This window comes from Elephantulus edwardii, unplaced genomic scaffold (genome assembly GCF_000299155.1).
Source record: "Elephantulus edwardii isolate Elephantulus edwardi_28Jun2011 unplaced genomic scaffold, EleEdw1.0 scaffold00169, whole genome shotgun sequence".
Lineage (NCBI taxonomy): Eukaryota > Metazoa > Chordata > Mammalia > Macroscelidea > Macroscelididae > Elephantulus > Elephantulus edwardii.
Genome location: NW_006399919.1, coordinates 279,556 through 284,388, shown reverse-complemented (window position 1 = coordinate 284,388; position 4,833 = coordinate 279,556). Strand labels below are relative to the sequence as shown.

Here is a 4,833-nt window from a genome sequence, read left to right as displayed (position 1 = left end):
CTTTTGTGTGTGTGTGTGTGTGTGTGTGTGTGTGTGAGAGAGAGAGAGAGAGAGAGAGAGAGAGAGAGAGAGAGAAGGCCCTATAAATTTTTATAAACTTTTGATGAAACCCTTGTCTGAATGGCATTGCCAAATGTTTTTTCCAAGTCAGTAGGTTTTCTTTTCACTCTGTTGGAAAACGTTTTTAATGCCCACAGAGATTTAATCTTTAGAAGGTCCCATTCATCAATTTTATCCTCTCCAGATTGTGCATTTCTGGCTGTATTTAGCAGTCATTTTAGAGTAGACAATCTAAACTTGATCCCAGTTCATATCTGAAGAACTTTATGTATCCTGAATTGATCTATCATTTTTCCTGAATTGATGATGTGAGATGTGGATCCTGTTTCAGAGTCCAATTTTGCCAGCACCATTTGTTGACAAGGTTTCCATTTCCCCAATCTGGTAAGTTTTATTTTCTTGTCGAGTATCAGTTGACCATAGATTGTTGTTGTTTTGGGCCAGAGAGTCACTTGCGACTCATAACAATCCTATGTACAAGAGTCTGAAACCTTGCTCTATCCAGTGCTAACTTCATTGTCTCTGACACACCTATTCCCATTATCCCAATCACTGAATTAATACATCTCATCGAGGGCCTTCCTCTCTTGCACTGTCCCTCCACCATTCCAAACATGATGTCCCTCTCCAAGAACTGGTCCCTACTTTCAACATGTCCCAAGTATGTCATACAAAGCTTCAGAATCTTGCCTCCAAGGAGCTGCCTAATTTCACCTTCTCCAGGATGAACCTGTTTATTCTCCTAGCAGTCCATGATCTATTCAACACTCTTCTCCAGCACCACAGCTCAAAGGCATCAATTCTCTTTCTATCCTCCCTAGTCACTCTCCAGCTCTCTGACGCATAGCACACAATTGTAAAGATTATGGCCTGGATCAGGCACACCTTTATATCCAGAATGACATAGTTGCTCTTCAGTACTATGGAGAGGTTCCTGATAGCTCACTTTCCCAATGCAATTCATCTCTTGATTTCCTGGCTGCTAGTACCGAGAATGTTGATTGTGGAATCAAGCAAACAAAAATGTTAATAATCTCAATTTCTCCATATCTGGGTTCTCAACTCTGTTCCATTGGTCTATGTGCCTGTCATTGTACCAGTGCTATGATGTTTTAGTTATTACTGCTGTGTATTAGGTTTTGAGGACAGGAAGTGCTGTCTCCCACTTCATTTTTGTTTTTCAAGGTTATTTGAGGTTTCTTTTCTCCAAGTAAACTTGAGAATTTCCCTTTCTATATCCTTGAAAAATGAATTTGATATTCAGATTGGGATTGTATTGAACATGTAGATTGCTTTTGGTAGAATTTTTATTTTCTCAATCTTGAGTCTTCCTGACCATGAACATTTATTTTGTTGTGTTTTCCAGAAATATTCTGTAATTTTCTTTGTATAGATTTTATCTCTCTAATTATCTTTGATATCACATTCAAGGAAGATTCTGCTGAAGACGATGCAAAAATTACTAGAACAGCACATCAACAGAGAACTGCATGAAGTGTAAGTTGGGTTTAGAAGAGGCCAAAGTACTAGGGATTTTTTTTTAAATTGTAGATCCACCTGGTGTATTTCTTTTTTTGTATATGATAAACTTTATTTTTTTAAACATATTTTTTTTCAATTTTCCTCACCTCCCCCAACAAATTGTACTATCAAATTGTATTATGCTGAATGAACTAACTCAGTACCACAAAGATAAATATAGTATAAAACCATCATTGTAGAAAGAGTATAAGGATCCAAGAGGTATGGGAGAGGCTGGAAGCACAGGGATGTGGATGTGCAGGGGGGAGGGAGGATTAATCCTGGGGTTGTACAATTTGATGGGTGGAGGGGTGAGAGAAATTGAAAGAATTTGTTCAAATTTGTATTTGAATTTTGTAAATAAGCTAATAGAAAATAAAAGAAAAAGATATAAAAACAAAACACTCTTGGTACCAAAAATCAGAAAATGAAAAGACTAATTACATTCGGAAAGTCCGCTGTCAGAGACCTCTCCAAAGTACTGAAGAGCAACAATGTCATTCTGGATACTTAAGTGCCCCTGATCCAGGCCATGGTCTCTGCAATTACTTGCTATGCATCCAAAAGCTGCACAATAACTAGGGATGATAGAAGGAGAGTTGATACTTTTGAGCTGTTGTGCTGGAGAAGAGTATGAATATGCCATGGACTGCTAAGGGAACAAACAAGTTTGTCCTGGAGAGGGTGAAGCCAGGCTGCTCCTTGGAGGCAAAGATTCTGAAGCTTCATCTTACATATTTTGGATATGTTAAAAGCTGGGATTAGTCCTTGGAGAGGGACATCATGCTTGGGAGGGCGGAGGGACAACGGAAGAGAGGAAGACACTCAGTGAGATGGATTGATTCTGTGACTGGGGTAATGAGGATAGGTGTATAAGAGACAATAAGATTGACACAGGATAAAGCAGGGTTTAGGGCTGTTGTATATTGTGTTGCTGTGAGTCGGAGGTGACTCTACGGCACATAACAACAACAAAAAGTTAGATTCACTGCCAAGTATCTTAGTTTGTGGTTGGCTATTGTAAATGGTATTATTTTCTTGGTCTCCTTCTCTGAGTTCTCTTTATTACAGTAGAGGAATACCACTGATTTTTGGATATTGACCTTATATCCTGCCACTTTAATAAATTCATCTAATAGCTTTATGAATTTTTGTTTAGTCCTTGAGGATTTCTGTGTACCTCATAACATCTGCATATAGCAATATTTTAACCATATTTTTTGCCAATCTGGATACCTTTTATTTCCTTTTCTTGTCATATTAGCCTAGCTAGAACTTTCAGTACAATATTGAATAGAAGTAACACTGGCTCTTGATCATATTTTACTTTCTGAAGTATTTCAGTGTTGCCTTATTCTTTTTGGTACAGTGGCTCTCTGTATTCTCTTCTTTGTGTGTGTGTGTGTGTGTGTGTGTGTGTGTGTGTGTAATTTGACTGTAACAGTCTTGTATTTGAAACTCAAAAAAGGAAACTACTTTCCAAAACAGCTAAATACTCAGGTCCAAATAAATAAAGGTTTTTTGTAACTGCCACACTCACTCCGAAGCCCATTCATCTCTCCTTAAGCATTCCAGAGATTAGCACACCTTCTGCTTAGCTATATAATAAGGTGGCAAACACGCGGCACTACTGACATCACAGGACAGTTATCTATACTTAGCAGAGGATGGTTTCGATCCATCGAGCTCTGGGTTATGGGCCCAGCACGCTTCCGCTGCGCCACTCTGCTAGCTGACAGTTATCTATAAAACTAGACTTCAGACGCTAGGTTCCAGCTTCGTTTTCTCACAAATCCTCTTCTGGGAGAGCAGTTGTCTGTGCAACCTTTAAATCATATTTTGCTGCCAACGCTGGCTCCATGACAACTTCTGGTGGGGCAAAAGCAGGCATGGCAACAAACTCCAAGTTAGGGTCTCCAGTTAGTTTTCTAGCAAGCCTAAGGAAAGGCTTTTCAAGGTTGTAGTTACTTTTGGCAGAAATATCACAGTACTGAAGATTCTTCTTTCAGTGGAAAACGATGGATTTTGTCTTAACTTTTCTGTCCTTAATGTCCACTTTGTTGCCACACAACACAACGGGGATTTTTTACGTACTCGAACCAGATCTCTATGCCAGTTAGGCACGTTCTTCTAAGTAACCCTCATGTTACATCAAACATTATAATGGGGCACTGGGCTTGGATATAATAGCCATCCCTCAGTCCCCCATATTTTTTCTGGCCAGTTGTATCCCACACATTGGATTTAATTGGTCCTCTTTTGGTGTGGAACACGAGAGGATGGACCTCCACACCCAAGGTGACTACAAACTTCTCGAATTCAACAGTCAGATGACGTTTCATGAATGTCATTTTTCCAGTACCACCATCACCCACCAACACAAGTTTGAACTGGACTTGGGGTTCTCCTTGGGCGGCCATCATGATGGTTCTTCCAGAAGCATCTCTGGGCCCCGTCTGACTGAGCTCTTCAGCTTCTTTTAATGCTTCCAGGATCATTCGTGATTTTGTCCTAGTTATTAGTGATATGTAAATAAAAACAACAATGAGCAACAATAGTGGAGTTCAACTGGATAGAAACAATAAATACTGATGAGGATTTGAAGAAATTATAACTCTCATACACTGCTGATGGGAATGTAAAAAAAATTCATAGCTACTATGGAAAATCGTTTGGCAATTTCTTAAAAAGTTAAAAATAGAAATATCCTTTGACCCAACTATCCCATTATTAAGAATATTCCCTAAAAAAAATCCACAAACAACACAAACAAATGTGTGCAAACCTATGTTTATTACAACATTATTTATAATAGCAAAGAGATCAAAGCATTCCAAATACCCATAAACAAGTTAATGGCTAATAAAATTGTGGTATATTAACACAAAGGAAAAATATACAGCATTGAGAAACTGAAAAACTTCTTATAGGCATGCTACTTGTTCCCAGAATAGAGCCTCTAACTCCTATCAGTATATATTGATATTTACCTTAGTAGAGCAACTAGAGACAAAGAAGTTTGGTGACTATGGATGTAGGGAAGAATAAATATGAACCTTAAGAAATACGTATTTGTAAGGTCATTATATTTTTAGGTGAGAAGCTAGTTACATCTTGAAATAAGTTTCAGAGATGTTGTACATAGAGTAGGTGTGAATCACAGGTGATTTGATGGCACATAACAAAAACCATCAAAAAGATATTTTAGAAGACATTGAGGATAAAGTTTCTTGGGTTGGCTAGCCTAAATTT

General features: G+C 38.3%; 1 non-coding gene and 1 pseudogene across 1 annotated transcript; both read right to left on the bottom strand.

Moving 5' to 3' along the window:
• Positions 1-3,239: 3,239 nt before the first annotated feature.
• TRNAM-CAU lies at positions 3,240-3,311 on the bottom strand. The gene has a single exon. It is a non-coding gene; the product is annotated as a tRNA-Met (tRNA).
• Positions 3,312-3,367: 56 nt separating this feature from the next.
• Positions 3,368-4,001, bottom strand: LOC102853246 (annotated as a pseudogene).
• Positions 4,002-4,833: the final 832 nt, after the last annotated feature.